The sequence below is a fragment of the Dama dama genome, chromosome 11, assembly GCF_033118175.1.
Source record: "Dama dama isolate Ldn47 chromosome 11, ASM3311817v1, whole genome shotgun sequence".
NCBI classification, from domain to species: domain Eukaryota; kingdom Metazoa; phylum Chordata; class Mammalia; order Artiodactyla; family Cervidae; genus Dama; species Dama dama.
The window spans coordinates 76,132,377-76,148,872 of record NC_083691.1 but is presented as its reverse complement, the minus strand read 5'-3'; positions in this window follow the sequence as shown (position 1 = coordinate 76,148,872).

The following is a 16,496-nucleotide window of genomic DNA, read 5'->3' as shown; positions in this document are numbered from 1 at the left end:
GGGAACCAGCTCAATTCAGCAAGTGTTTTTGGAGATGGTGCAATATTTAAGGACCCTGCAGAGATGAAAACCACAAGGGGCTTGATTTCCTTCTCCTCAAAAAAGGTGGTAGTTTAGCATGCAAGATAAAACATCTACATAAATAACCACTATAAAAGGCAAATTTGATAAAGCTTCAAGATAATTTGAAAGGATTAGGAAAAGTATAGAAGAACCCACTTGTCAATGACAGGCTAAGAAGGTCTTGTGGAGGAAGGACATTTAGACAAACCTCAGAACAGGTAGGACTTCACGAGACCAAAAGGCAGGAAAAATAAGAAGGAGTCTTCTCATCAATTCAATGACATTAAAGGCCCAGAGATGGAGAAGGCTGGGACATGCTTGAGAAATGCGTGGGATCTAGCTTAGCTGACAGGTAAGACACAGAGAAGGAGATGAAACTAGAGAGGCAGATCAGAGTCAGGTACAGCAAGAGATCATGAAATGCCACTCAGGAGTTTGGAGCAGGTTCATAAGACAGTGGGAGTGCTGCAGGGCTGTGAGCACGGGAGTGAGCAGGGAGCAGTACACTTAGGGTAGTTAATCCAGCTGCAAGGATTGGGCTGGGATGATCACTTGGGAGGTAGCTGCGGTTATTCAGGAGAGAAAGGAGAAGGCAGATGGTGGTGAGAAAGGCAGTGAGAGGAAGCAGCTGAAATCAGAGACCAAAAACAGAAGCTGAGGGATTTAGGAGATGATTAAACAAATACGCAGTCAAGGGAGAAAGTGAGGCCCAATGAGGATGCCAAGGTTTCAAGCTGGGACCATCAGGAACATGATGCTGCAATGAACAAGAACAGAACGCAGGAGTAAGAGAGGGGGGTGGGGGTCAGACAGCATGTTTCAGAAAAGTTCACTGTGAGTCAGTGAGGAAGCTGCCTAGTAAAACACTACAGGCAATGAGAAATGCAGGGCTTGATATTGGAATATAGATTAGTGTTTTTCTGGCCTGGCTACAGGACTACTGGGAAAATCAAAGGAGATGGTGGGACAGAAGGCGTTTGGGAGCATACAAGTCACTCTGGATGTGTAAGGCATGATGGCTTGTATTTTTGGTATGAAATACATCTCTAAATATCTCAGAAGTAAAGTTGGGGAAGCTATGTCTGGTCTTGCTCCCTGGAGACTCAAAACCTAAAATTATTCGCTAAGTGTTAAAATCAACCCATAAAGCCACAGTCTGGAGGTCCATGAAAAAAGATACAATGGGCTCAGGGCCAGCAGATAGCGAGAAAAGGACCGAGTTATCCCTGGGAACACAGGAAGGGAGAGAGTGAGGCATCACTGGCCTTCCCCACCCAGGTATCATCTAGGGATGCAGAGATGGGAGCATTTCCATCTTCTTGGAAAATCTATCCCTGGCAGCACATGGTTCTCTGACCTAAGTACTCAGTCAGTCGATCAATATTACTGATGCCTGGATTCTGTCACCGGTAAAGCCCATTAACAATTCCCCAGGAAATAAAAATAGAATCTGAGTAAGAAAATAACGTCTGGCTTTTTTTCCCCCTTCCCTTCCTTTGTGCTTAGTCTAGTTTCACTTGCTCTCAAGGTGCTGTGGCAGAGGCCTTGTCCCTGGCACCTCAGAACGGAGTTCTTGGCGAGAAAGGGCTGTGTCCAACACCTCAGCTTGGGGACCATGTGCAGAAGCTGTGCACAGCACTCAATCAAGATGGTAGCAGCATGCCGCGTGCAGATGCTGTGCTGGCGCTGGAGCCGGAGCGTGAGCAGCACAGCTCTGCCACCTATAGAGCTCCATCCCCTGCCCTCCCAGCTGCCTAGGCCTCTATAAAGCAGGCCCACCACAGCCTTTTATTTAGAAAAGCTATGAAAGTGCTGCACTCAATATGCCAGCAAACTTGGAAAACTTAGCAGTGGCCACAGGACTGGAAAAGGTCAGTTGTCATTCCAATCCCAAAGAAAGGCAACGCCAAAGAACGCTCAAACTACTGCACAATTGCACTCATCTCACACAGTAGCAAAGTAACGCTCAAAATTCTCCAAGCCAGGCTTCAGCAATACATGAACCATGAAATTCCAGATGTTCAAGTTGATTTTAGAAAAGGCAGAGGAACCACAGATCAAATTGCCAACATCCACTGGATCACTGAAAAAGCAAGAGAGTTCCAGAAAAACATCTACTTCGGCTTGATTGACTATCCCAAAGCCTTTGATTGTGTGTATCACAACAAACTGTGGAAAATTCTGAAAGAGATGGGAATACCAGACCACCTGACCTGTCTCCTGAGAAATCTGCAAGCAGGTCAGGAAGCAACAGTTAGAACTGGACATGGAGCAACAGACCAGTTCCAAATAGGAAAAGGAATTCTTCAAGGCTGTATATTGTCACCCTGCTTATTTAACTTAAATGCAGAGTACATCATGAGAAACGCTGGGCTGGATGAAGCACAAGCTGGAATCAAGATTGCCGGGAGAAATATCAATAACTTCAGATATGCAGATGACACCACCCTTATGACAGAAAGTGAAGAACCAAAGCGCCTCTTGATGAAAGTGAAAGAGGAGAGTAAAAAAGTTGGCCTAAAGCTCAACATTCAGAAAACTAAGATCATGGCATCCAGTCCCATCACTTCATGGCAAATAGATAGGGAAATGGAGGAAACAGTGGCTGACTTTATTTTTGGGGGCTCCAAAAATCACTGCAGATGGTGACTGCAGCCATGAAATTGAAAGACGCTTACTACTTGGAAGGAAAGTTATGACCAACCTAGACAGCATATTAAAAAGCAGAGACATTACTTTGCCAACAAAGGTCCTTCTAGTCAAGGCTATGGTTTTTCCTGTAGTCATGGATGTGAGAGTTGGACTATAAAGAAAGCTGAGTGCCAAAAAATTGATGTCTTTGAACTCTGGTGTTGGAGAAGCCTCTTGAGAGTCCCTTGGACTGCAAGGAGATCCAACTATTTCATCCTAAAGGAAATCAGTCCTGAATGTTCATTGGAAGGACTGATGTTGAAGCTGAAACTCCAATACTTTGGCCACCTGATATGAAGAGCTGACTCATTTGAAAAGACCCCGATGCTGGGAAAGATTAAAGGCAGGAGGAGAAAGGGATGACAGAGGATGAGATGGTTGGATGGCATCACAAACTCAATGGATATGAGTTTGAGTAAACTCTGGGAGTTGGTGATGGACAGGGAGGCCTGGCATGCTGCAGTCCATGGGGTCGCAAAGAGTTGGACAGGACTGAGCGAATGAACTGAACTGAACTGATGACAAACCTAGATGGCGTATTAAAAAGCAGAGACATTACTTTATTGACAAAGATCCATCTAGTCAAAGCTATGGTTTTCCCAGTAGTAATATATGGATGTGAGAGTTAACTGTAAAGAAGGCTGAGCAAGGAAGAATTGATGCTTTAAACTGTGATGTTGGAGAAGACTTGAAAATCCCTTGGACTGCAAGGAGATCAAACCAGTCAATCCTAAAGCAAATCAACCCTGAATATTCATTAGAAGGACTGATGCTGAAGCTGAAGCTCCAATAGTTTGGCCATCTGATGAGAAGAGCTGACTCATTGGAAAAGACTCTGATGCTAGGAAAGATTGAGGGCAGGAAGAGAAGGGGATGATAGAGGATAAGATGGTTGGATGGCATCACTGACTCAATGGACATGAGCTTGAGCAAACTCCAGGAGATGGTGAAGGATAGGGAAACCCGGTGTGCTGCAGTCCATGGGGTCTTAAAGAGTTGGACATGAGTGAGCAAGTGAACAACAGCAACCACAGCCTATGGGGAAAGCCTGTGCTCCAGGGCATGAGCTCGTACCTCTCCACTCTCTGATTTGAGAATAAAGCTTACCTTTGCTTCTGAACCAAGCTTGGTCTCATTCTATTGGTTCCAATGATACCAGGCAGGAGGATCTTTCTTTAGGTCCTACTGGAAAGGGCTGGTAACAGTTCTCTTCCCAGAGATTCAAATTTAATTAACCTGGGGTATGGTCTGGATATTGAGTGTTTTTTTAAGTTTTCTAAATAATTTCAATGTGTAGCCAAGTTTGAAGTATACTGTTTAGTGCCTTAAGTGATCTCATATTGTACAATCTTCTCATTTCAACCTGGCCTCTCCTGTGACTTGTCAACAGGGAAAGAAGATGTGAGCTCTAAGACCTAGACAGCTAAACCTCATACCCGTCAGAAGGGCTATTATTAAAAAGACAACAAATAGCAAATATTGGTGAAGATGTAGAGAAAAGGGAAACTATGTACACTATTGATGGGACTGCAAATTGGTGCAGCCACTATGAAGATGCCTCAAAAAATTAAAAATGGAACTACCACACAATCCAACAATTCTACTCCTCAATATTTATCTTAAAAAAATGAAAACACTGGTTTGAAAAGATATATGCACCCCTATGCTCATTGCAGCATTATTCACAATAGCTAAGATATGGAAGCAACTTAAGTGTCCACGGATAGATAAATGGATAAAGAAGATGTGGTATATATATTACTCAGTCATAAAAAGAGGATGAAATGTTGCTGTTTGTGACAACATAGATGGACCTAGAGGGTCTTATGCTAAGTAAACTAAGTCAGGCAGAGAAAGAAAAATATGTAGTTCTACTTACATGTGGAACCTAAAAAACAAATGAACAAACATAAAACAGAAACAGAGTCATAGATACAGAGAACAAACAGGTGATTGCCAGAGGGGAGAGGGATGAGGGCCGGAAAGAAGTCGGTGAGAGAGATTAAGAGGTGCAAACTTTTAGCTGCAAAATAAATGAGTCATGGGCATGAACTGTACAGTGTGGGGAATATAGTCAATAGCTGTGTAATATTTTAGTGTGGTGACAGATGGTAACTAGGCTTATCTTGGTGATTGTTTTGAAATGTATAGAAATACTGAATCACTATATTGTGTGCCAGGAACTAACATAGTGTTGTAGGTTAATTATATTTCAAAAACCAACCAACCAAAACAAACAAACTCAGAGAGAAAAAGAGATCAGTTTTGTGGTTATGAGAGGCAAGGGGGTAGAGAGAGAGAATTGGACGAGGATAGTCAAAGGTACAAACTTCCAGTTATAAGATACTTAAGCACTGGGGATGTAATGTACATGATCAATATGATTAACACTGCTGCACGTTATGTATGAAAGTTGCAAACAGAATAAATCCTAAAAGTTTTCACTGTAAAGAAAAGACTCCTTTTTCTATTTCTTTAAGGTTCTGCCAGCAAGAGAAGATGGACGTTCACTAAACTGATTGTGCTGATCACGTCATGATGTATATAAGTCACATCAAAGTACCTTATACAGTACTATATACCAAATATATCTGAATAAAACTAGAATAAAATTTTAAACAAGGCTTGGAAAACTTGTTTAAATCAATATAAAATTATTTCAGACATTTTGATGACTTTGGAGCAGTTTCTCACTTCCTAGTTTCTCATCACTTGCAAATGGATCGTTAGCCCCTCCCACTCACTGAAGTCTGAGGCGACTTCCAGATAAAATTATAAACGTGTGTCCCAAACATAACTTAAATGCCTTTCTCCTCTAGCTTTTTATTTATTTATTTATTTTTCTGTGATTCCTTTGAAATCTGGTAGTGGAAGGTTGGTTCCCTGCAAATGGCCTCCCAGATCCTCTGCAGTTTTCTGAGCCAGGTAACTTCTTGGGAGGTATATTAAAACATTTAAATTTTAGATAATACACTAAAGCACTCATATCCTGAGAATAGCACTGCTCGGTGTATCATTCAGTGTCAAAATTTCAGCTGATGCTACCTGCTGGCTTGAGTTAACTGTCCGCTGGCTGGTCCCCAGACTAGTCAGGAGGCCCGGAATTCATGGCATGCGATTCCAAGTGTGAGTCAAAAAGCACTTGATAAATATGGAGTCAGAGCAGCTGAGACTGATTCCTCTTGCCTCTGGGATGCACAACCTGGCAGACTTTACTAATGTCTACTTATGACCAGTTTTCATCCCCTTTCTGGCAACAGGAAGTCTACACTCTTCAAGCCCCTGGAGGGTGGCAGAGCTGTGTGCTATAAGGGGGTCTCCCAGCATGAAGCACAGAAAAGCCCAGGCATGGTTTTCCCTCTCTTCTTCTGCCTTGTTGATCAAGGAGGCTGTGTTCCAGACACAGGGCCCTCATGGATCCCTGAGATGTCATTTGGAGGACATTTGCTTTGCAGAGTCACGGAGACTGGTGAGAGTGAAAAGTTAATTGTGTGTGTTAAAACATTGATATGACTGAATGAGTAGTGAAGACCTCTGCAGAAGGCATAGGCACCCACTGTGTCATCCTGGACAGTGAGGTCCAAGGTTAGAGGTACCAGACTGCTGGTTACCCACAGGCTTCTGTTCAGATCTGCAAGGATATGATCAGAGGAAGGTCTTTAGTGTGAATATGAAAAAGTGCACTATCTTTCTGGGTGGCTGGAGCCAAGGAGAAACAAACAAATCCAAGCCACAGCTCCTCTGCACAGCAGCAGGGCCAGTCTGAGACCTCATCATCCCCAAGATGAAAATGGATACCAGCCCATGTGGCATGGTCTCCTCCCTGTGGAGACATGTCCCTCTTAAAAGACCAAGGTGGGTGGGGTGGGTGAGGAGCAGAGAGAGATGAGCAAGCCACCTGCATTGCAGATGTAATATGAGTGCAGGAACCCCAAAATGCTCTCTGCTTTTCAACTCTCTCTTGTTCCTTCAGACTCTGCAGTCTCCTGTTAAGGTTTACTCTTTTAAATACCTATATCTGAGCCAGGCAGCTGCTTTTGCTCCTGGCCTCCTCACTGCTCATCACTTCACCCATTCCCCATGTACCTTTGGTCTCTATTTCAGCTCCTCCTCCTGGCTAAAACTTCCAGATAATGGTTCTCCCTACTCAACTCATTCCTGAGACCCTTTCCATTTACCTTCCTTGAGGGAAGTTAATCCACTCATCATCAGACACTGAGAAGGACTGAATCCCAAGAGGAAGGGGACAGCGCCCTAGGAAACTCTGGGTTGGGGTTGAGGATGATGCCTCGTGGTGCTCATGGCTCCATGACTGCCATGGGGCTCAGCCAGGTTCCCCATCCTTTACCTTCTCCCTCCAGGTCCTGAGGCAAAGTCTATTCCCAAGGATGCTGCTTGTCTCAGAACACAAGTGCCTTAAGAAGAGAGATGGGGCCACTTCCAGCACTGGACGAGACATCATTAGCAGTTCAAAGGTGACCAAGAGAGGGGAGGGAGACGAGGCAAGAGGGAAAGGGGGTGGGAAGGAGCATGGCCCTTTATCCCAGCCTCCATGCCTCTGTTTATGCCGAAATCTAAGCAGACTGTCCCACGACTGCTCCAGCCCTCACCTCATTGCCCCCTCCCCCAGCCTTGCCATCACTTAGAGAGACGCCCGTTCCTGCACAGCCGGCCTGGACTCAGCCTGCCGGCACTGTGGCTGAGTGTTTCCTCTGCGTCAGTCCTGAGTACACACCTCCGCTGCCAGCTGCTCCTTGTGGGGGCTCACGGGCCCTCAGTGCAGCCCTGATTGAATGACGGGGTGGCCAGCGGCTGAGGCACCCTGGTGGCTCTTGTCGAGGAAAGGGGAGCCCAGGGCACATTCCAGCCCTGTCAGCGCTGGCTCAGCCCGAGTGGTGTAAAATCTCACGCCTGGAGCCCCAGGAGCTCCTGGTGCCAGCTGCAATTTTATTGGTGGTCTGTGACTTCAAAGGCCTCTCTTCCTGCATGGCTAAGCCAGGCAGGCTGTGGGGCAGGAGACCTTGTGCCCAGGGCACTGGAGAATTCCCCTGGATGGGGTCCTGGACCCAGCTTCTCCCTCGCCTGCCTTGTCGCTTTCTTCTGGATTCATTAAAATTGACTTTCCCAGCTCTCTCTGTGACCACAGCAAATGGAGAGGAGCTTCTTGTTTAGGAGATTGATTTCATGGGCCTGTATGTCCCAGTTTGCAGACAAGACACTTGTGACCAAACATCTATTCAATGTCCCAGCAATTTTTCCCTGGGACTTCCCTGGTGGTCCAGTGGTTGAGACCTCACCTTCCAATGCAAGGAGTGTGGGTTTGATCCCTGGTTGCAGTGCTAAGATCCCACACGCTTTGCAGCCAAAAAACCAAAACAAAAATGAAAAGTCACATAAAGCAAAAGTAATATTGCAATAAATTCAACAAAGACTTTTTTAAAAAGTAAGAAAAAAGAAAACCCCAGGGGTGACAAGTCAGCAGGCTGGGCTGTGGTCTTGGTGACATGGACACCCACTTGACATCTCTGTGCCTCACCTCATCTATAAAGGGAAGTGACACCCAGCCCCAGCTGCCAGCCTCCCACACTTGGAGGCTTAGGAGAGGTCAAGTGTGGGAGAGCAGGATAAAATCTCTCAGTGAAAGGTAATGCTCGCTCCACACTTGCTGGCAATCCCTCTCTGGCAGGCCCAAAACCCAACTGAGTGTTTAAGACGCACTCTGGGCTTGAATCTCAACTCTGACATTTGCCAGCTGTGTTACCTTGGAGGAGTTACCCAACATCTCTGAGCTTCTGTTTCCTCAGAGGTGTAAGGTATAGTTCGGGCTGAGGCAGAAAAGGAGAGATGACCTCAACGGAAGTAGGTTACCTTTATTCAGGCAAGGAGGGGTGACAGTCGGCCTAACGACCAGGCTGAGAGGCCGAGAGGGATCAGGGAAGCTCCATATTTATAGGGCGGTTTGTGGAAGTGATAAGGAAAACGTTAATCAGGTGGGATGTTTTGGGTATTCTTTAGTTGAGATGGCATTTGTAGTTGGGCAAGGGGTGATAAGTCTTCTGGGCAGGTGTAGGGGGTGGAAGGTTTCTGGACAGCGGGTGATGAGTCCCAGATAGATACAACCGACCTGGAGCATCAGGGCAGGACCTAAAGTTCTGTTTTGTTTTCTCCAAAGTTAGATGATTCAGCAAGGGCCTTTGAGACTGTTGTTTTCTTTTCTAGGCCCAAGGACTCCTTCAGTAGGGATTAGTTAACATTGGGAAACACTTGACCAGTCCCTGATAGGTGCTAGAACAGTGTCTGCAATTGTTACTATCATCACACACATACCTCGTCTTGCTTGTTAATTCCACACAAATAGGTGTGTCTGCCTGTGAGATGAAAAGTTTCCAGTGTTCCTTCCTCCTCTCTGTGACACACACAGGCACACAGGCCGCCCAACCTGGTATGGTAGCAAGAGCAGCCCCGGAGTCAGATCCTGCTCTGTCATCTGTTTGTTAAATGAGCTTGGGTAAATTATGACACCTCTGCAAAACCAGCTGACTCATTTATAAAGAGGAGCCAAGAACAACCTGCTTCACAGAGCAGTGGAGAATTTACAGGAAATTTCAGGAAAGCTAGCAGTGAGTATTTGTGAAGCTCAGCCTGTAATCAGCATTTTAGTGAATCTTCTAGTCTCAAGGCTGGACATACCATAGCTCCACAAACACTCGCTGGCCTGCGGTCAGCTCTGTACATGTGTTAAACTGGGAGGTCATATCAAGTCCCTAGCCCCGTCCCCTCCAAGGCCACACCTTCCCTGATGGCCACACTTAGAACGGATGGGAGTGAAGCCCTTAAGGGCAAGGACTGCCTCTTCTCCCTCACACTTGCCAGCAGCTGGTCTAACTCGGCACTTACAATGGGAGACACACACCCCCCAGAAGTGACCCTGGCTGTCTGAAATCCTGTCCAGAAGAAAATTATTGAGAGAAAGCTGAAAAAGGAAAAGCTGCCCTCCAACATACCCAGAATCTTGCTGGAGATGGAAACGAACAGGGATGGAAACATGACAGCAGAAAAATACAGACCGTTTTGAAGTCTGCCCACCTGGGAGTCAAGCCACATTGAAAATCAATAAGGCATCAAGGCCGGGAGCTCGGAGAGTGGACTGGATACCTGCTTAGGCCTCCTTTAAAGCAGGGAAACCTTTGAAGTTGCAGACGACCAATAAAAATACAGCTGGCATTTACAGCTCCTACTCCTCCTGCCTCTGCTTTTCACCAAGTACCTCAAGCTGCAGCCACAGTCGCTCCAGGCTGGAATGTTGGCCCAGGACCACAGGGCCCATGCCGTTGACAAGGCCAGCAGCTCCTGGCATGCACTGGCTAGGGCCTGGTGATTAACTCTAGGCATGCTGGCACTTTCCCAGGACAACCCTGGCTGGGGTTCTGCACACCAGACGCAGTGGCTGAGGTCCCCCTGGATTACTTTAGTAAGGTGAGCTCTGTCAGAAGTGCTCAGTCATGGATGGCCAAGTTGAGTCACAGGGAGGCTGTTGTTTGCATGGGATGCTTTCCATCCATTGCCTTGTTCTGTGCTCTCTCTTGAAGGCCTATAACACCAGAAGGATGAATCTGTGGGAATGACTCCCTTCCCCCTTACCTCAGAAGATGGAGCCATCCAAACAGAACAGGTTTAAGCGATTAGCGAAAAAGGCAATGGAAGGTATAATGAAAGGGCCCTAGAACTGAGCTCCCAGCCCAACACTGACGACTTAGGATACTGCAGTTGGAGGCCCTTCTCACTTCTTTCATTTTAGGGAGCTCCGTAACCTCACTGTCCTTTCAATAAGCACAGAATGAGTTCTCAGAGTTCGAGGCTCATGGTCCAACCCGGGAGACAAAACTGAGAGACAGAAAATACCCAACAAAAAAAGTGATAAAGGAGTCTTAGAATGAATGGAAGATATTGTACCGTACAAAGTACATGGGCAATGTCAGGCCTAATGACCAAGCTGAGCTAATGTCAATAAACAGAGAACTATTAGGAAATTCATTAATCAAGGTCTTGTTTATACGCCTATTTGTCAACCAAACTATTTGTTTGACTTGTGGCCTCCCTGGTTTATTACGGTCATTTCTATCATCAGTAGAGCAGGGCTGCTGGAATTTCACACATACCCAGGGCCTGCAACTGTCTTCCTATGTTGTCTTGGTTGCCTTCTCCAAGAACCAGAGCTCTCATCAGGGGCCAAGATCTGTCTTCAGTTAACAAATAGCTGCTCTTTGTAATCCAATGGCTCACTGGACCTTAATGAATTGATTTGCTAATCACTGTTTCCTGTTTCCAGAAGTTGACCTCTGAAGCACCCTCCTGCTCTTAGGGGAATGTCATCAGGAAGAAACTCCAGGCTGAAAAGCAACAGCAGGGTTGAAGGGGACTAGCAGCTCTCTGAAGACACCTGCAGTCCTGCCGCACCTGGATGTGGTCTTATAAGGTCGTCTCTCACTACTGCCTCCCCACACCCTGTTCATTTCCTTCCTGCCGACTTGGCTCGTGCCTGCCCCACCTCACCCCCAGCCCAGAGATCAAGCTCCTCTAGAAAGCCTCCCCAAGACCTTGAAAGCCAAAAAGGATTTTGTCCCGCCTCGGGCTTTCAAACTGTGTGTGTGTCAGTTGCTCAGTTGTGTCCGACTCTTTGTGGTCCTATGGAACCCACCAGTCTCCTTTCTCCTTGGAATTCTCCAGGCAAGAATACTGCAGTGGGGAGCCATTCCCTTCTCCAAGGGATCTTCCCGACCCAGGGATTAAACCCAAGTCTCCCGCATTGCAGGCAGATTCTTTACCATCTGAGCCACTAGGAAAACTCTCCAACTACTCAGTCCCAATGGTTGTCTCTGCTCTGTTCTGTTGGCTCTGTTCCTATTCAGTTTTGCAAACTGTGCACTTCAGCTAGTAGCTACTGGGTAAGTTTTTGAGGGCAAGCCAACCTTAAGGGTTTCACAACTTTGCATCCTTTCTCCTTGGCCCCACTACCCAACAGACACACACATAAAATGCGGACCAACAGAGAGTACTTTGCTCTGTTATGAAATGTACCTTTCATTAGGGGTTTTACTCCCCTCCAGACCCTAAGGTACCCCTGTTGAAGGCCCAGCCCACAAGCAAATAGAGAATGATAATCACCTTGGCAACTACCTTCTCTACTTTCATCTCCTAAGCTGAACTAATTTCTGGGGTTTCCACCTCCTCTGAGCCAGTGCTTCCTGTTGAGGAAATAAATGTCAAATGATTTCACCATTCAGAGTGATGATCACAGTGGATTTCTGGGTAGCAAGCAGGCAGGGGAGGCCCCCTTTAAAAAGTAGACATCCTTGATTACTTTGAAGGCAAAAGGGTGAAGGGCTTTGAGGGGAGTGGGACATAGGGTCAGATTTCTCCAGAATGACTCAGAGTAATACCTCCTCTCAGCAGCCACCCTATGAATTCTGACACATCTCAAAAAGCAGGAGTCTGGAAAAAGCAGTCAGAATCTCTTACCTTCTGCAAAAAGCTACTGTACACAGTCTGCCCCTTTGTAGTTTGAGGATTTTTTTTTTTTTTTAAATCAAACCATCTTGGAAAAATCAAGAAGCAGATGCACCCATAATTGGAGTTGGCAAGAGCAACAGAAACCTTGTTATAGGTGTTACAGGCCCTCACACCCCAATTAACCTGGGGGTGCGGGAGTGGAGGGGCTGTGGGTTTCTCTGCGCAGATGTCTGGGGGGAGAGGCCCTGGTGGGCAGGAGATTTAGGTACCCTGAGATCCTTCTGGAAACTAAGGCCCAGGACCCTCGGCCGGTCCTGATGTAGAATCACTCTCCAGCTTTGGGAAAGCCACATCCCGGGGAGTCCTGGCCCCGGGCTAGTCCTGGAGAAGCGGGGCTGCCGTGCGGCTGCCAGCCCACCCGAGAGAGAGCGGGGAGCACCCACAGCCACGACCCGGGGCCAGATTTTACTACCTGCCGTTTACCATTCTGACGGGAAAACAAATTTAAAACACCTGGGCATTTATGTCTCTGATGGGTCGAGTTGCACTGTTCCATTATATTAAATAATCCAGGCGGTGTGCTTCAAAGGCTGCCATCTCCGGGAGGGCAGGCTCGGGAAGAGCCTTGTGCGGCTTCAGAGGTGGAGGCTCACAGAGGGCCCAGGGTTTTCACCTGGGACACATGGCCCCTCCGGGCCACACCCTGGCCCTGCCGACACACCCCTGCCCCAAATTCAATGGCAAAATGGGATTTACTACACGTGATCAGGTCACACAGCTCCATAGGTCAAGGTGGGCACTGAGCAGAGAGGAGGTTGGGGCTGATAGAACACTCAAAAGGCTAAGACTGGATGGCGAGAGTGGGTCAGAGGAAGCTATGGAAATGTTTAGGACACATTTGAGATTTGGGGCCCAACAGACCTCTGAGGCTGGGGCAGCCAAGAGCAGCACGGTGTTGGGGGTGGGGTGGGGGCAGTACTCTGGCATCCTCCAGAAAGGAGCCCTCAGTATTGACATGGCAGTGGGTGGGGGGTCCAGGGCTTCCCCTGAGCTCAGGAGGCGAAGACCACCTGCCCAGGAACCAGGCAGATGCTTGGAGACTGAAACCAACAGACTGGTTTATGGGCTCACACAAAATCTATCTCAGAAGCTTCCAGAAAATACCAGAGGAGGGGTAAGTTGGGCTGTGATCTCCTCTGGGTCTGGAGTGAGGGCCGTGAAGTTTCTCAGCATTTGTTGTCTGTCTGTGAAATGGAAATAAGGCCTCCTGCTTCCTCCACTCACAGCCCTACTCTGAAGAGCAGAAGGATATTTCTGACAGCACATTGTAAACCTAGGATGATACAACTGAAGGACTTCCCTGAGGGTTCAGAGGTTAAGACTCCACACTCACAATGCAGGGGGCACAGGTTCCATCCCTGATTAGGGAGCTAAGATCCTGCATGCCGCACAGTGCGGCCAGAAAAGAAATGATACAGCTGAGTTCCTATTAGTGCAGTTATGAACAGGGAGCCTGAAGAACATCTCACAGCTGCAGCAGCAGGAAGAGAAAGGCTGGGAGAAGGGGGTCTCACTCCCAACCTTTTTGCTGTCCAGCCCCCATCCTGTAGGGCCCACTCCCTCCTCCCTGCACCTCCTCCCAGCATCTCTGCATGTCATGACTCCTTCCCAGTCTCTGGTGCCATCCAACTCAGCCACAGCACCAGGGTGTAGAGAAAATGCCATCATGACGTCTCATCTCTGTACAGCTAAAAGTTTTGCTAGAACAGGCATACTCTTCGGTTTCACAGCTGCTACGTGGATATAATCAGTCCAACACATATGCAGCAGAACACTTAGGAAGCTCGAACCAGGGCTTCAGAGGCCCAAGTCCTAGACCTGGGTCTGCCTCCGTCTAACTGTGGCCTCCAGGGAACATATCACTTCACCTCCTCCGTCTTGTTACTTTGCAAGTGAGTTCACAGGGCTGCAGTGTATGAAGCCTCCCAACCTCTTCCATGATTCTTGACTTTGGCGGCACATGTGAGTCATCTGAGGGACTTCGAAACAGAGCTACTGACTGGGCTCCACTCCCAGAAGTCCAGAAGTTTCTATGTAATAGGGCTGGGATAGAACCTCAGAAGATTGCATTGTGTAAGCACAGCTGGGGACACTTGCGCTGCTTGCTGGGAGGATTTTATTTAAGCAACAGTCCAGTCTACGTGGAGTGACCAGGGGCCCGAACCTGGAAACCCTAAGAGGGAGCCCCTGGGAGTCTCATTTCCCCTCCTGCAATAAAACGCTTAAGAATTCGAAAAGCCCTGAAAGTGATTTTATGGGCTTCCCTGGTGGCTCAGGCAGTAAAGAATTTGCCTGCAATGTGGGAAACCCAGGTTCAATCCTTGGGTCAGGAACATTCCCTGGAGAAGGGAATGGCTTACCCACTTGGGTATTCTTGCCTGGAGAATTCCCGACAGAGAAGCCTAGTAGGCTACAGTCTATAGAGTCGCCAAGTCAATGGAGTCAGACATGACTGAGTGATTAACACTTTCAAATGACGGTACTAAAGGCTAGGCCACCAGCTGTCCCATGTAGGTCTGTTAAAAGTAGGCCCAGCCATGGCCTCAGTGTTAGTTGAGTCCATTGGACACAGAAATACAGCACTGAACTACCTGGTCTCCTGGGTAGGACAGGTCTGTAGCTGGAGAGACCCCCAAGCTGAAGGGGCCATTTGAACCCCCATGCCATCCAGGCAGCATCTTTGACCTGTGTGTGTGGTCAACCATCCCTCTAGGCCTCAAGGGAACCAGAGACCTGGGGGCCAAAGTTTGCTCTCCCACCATGTAGAATGTCTTCTGATAGGACATATGAGAGACCCCAGAAAGTCACTGCTCTGTGGACTAGAAGGGGAAGGACATGGGGAGCAATGGAAAGTTCTCCATCAATGAGTTTAAAAGAAATCCTCTATTAATCTTCAAGGATACCAAATGGCAGATGTTGGAGCTCAAAGCGGCCTCAGGGAGCACCCACCTGCTGGCAGGAAAGTTCCTTATCCCTGTGTTACCTCTGCTGTAAAAACCCAGGGGAAGGGCTGATGATGTGTAGTCCATTGGTCTGCTCTAATGAAATAGAGTCATTTCCAGTTAACCAAACCCCACCTGAACGGGTGCAACTGACATTCTTGGAAAGACTTCCTTTCTGAAATAATAAAAGTAATACTTTCCCTTGATTTCATGTTTGATTCTAACGTGCTTGCACAGAATGACACTTTACATCCTCTTTAGATAAGTGAGGCAGGTATTAATATTAATTTCACTGTTTTACAGATTAGGCGCCTCATGTCAAAAGTGACATGGCAAAAGCATTCTGTTAACCGGGTCTCCTGAGTATCTGCCATGGGCTTGTCTCTACCTCGTGTTGCTGACATACAGTCTCTCTCCAGCTACAACCAAGCTTATACCATTTGCTTGCTCAGGAATTTTATTTTTAATTTAAAGGCATATGTTGTATCCTCACTTATAAAGATGTAAAGAATGAAATAAAATTCTGTCTGAAGTGTGTTCCCAGCTTTGCCAAGATGTGTATGCATGTGTCACTCACATGAAATAAAACAACCAAAATAAGATAATATTATAGATATTAAGATATTGTGGTCCGTGTTTATCTATGGATAATGAGACTGTGATTGTCTTTCTTCCTTGTGCCTTTCTCTATATTTTAAGCCATTTAAAATGAGCACATGTTGGTTCTGGAGTTTTAAAACAAGGTATTTTAAAAACAGAGTTTTGCTTTAGTGAACTGTATAAGAGTAAGCTTCAGCTTGGCCCCACCTGCATCACCATGGATTTCAAGATGGCACCTATCCAGTTGGGAATGACAATCACCAAGGGAGGGCTTGTGGCTTAGCACCCCAAGTGAAGCCCCACATTTATGGCTGTTAGCCATTACAGTGGCCGATTTCTCAGGGATCACTCCAATTAGGGTCTTCTCCATGGCTTACACACCGCCCTCTGACTTCAGACAGGGAGCATCTGTGGCACAGCTGGAGCAGCAGGGTTGGAAAATCAATCACTGCCCAACAACTGTGCGACTGATGGCCCATCAATCAGAAACACAAGGCATTTGCTCCATTTATAAGACACGTACATTCTCTGGCAAATCTGCAAATGCAATAAGCAGCCCCAGTGACGGAGAAACGGCAGCACCAGTCACTTTGGACACACAAGGATCACAGACCAACACCACCAATGAAG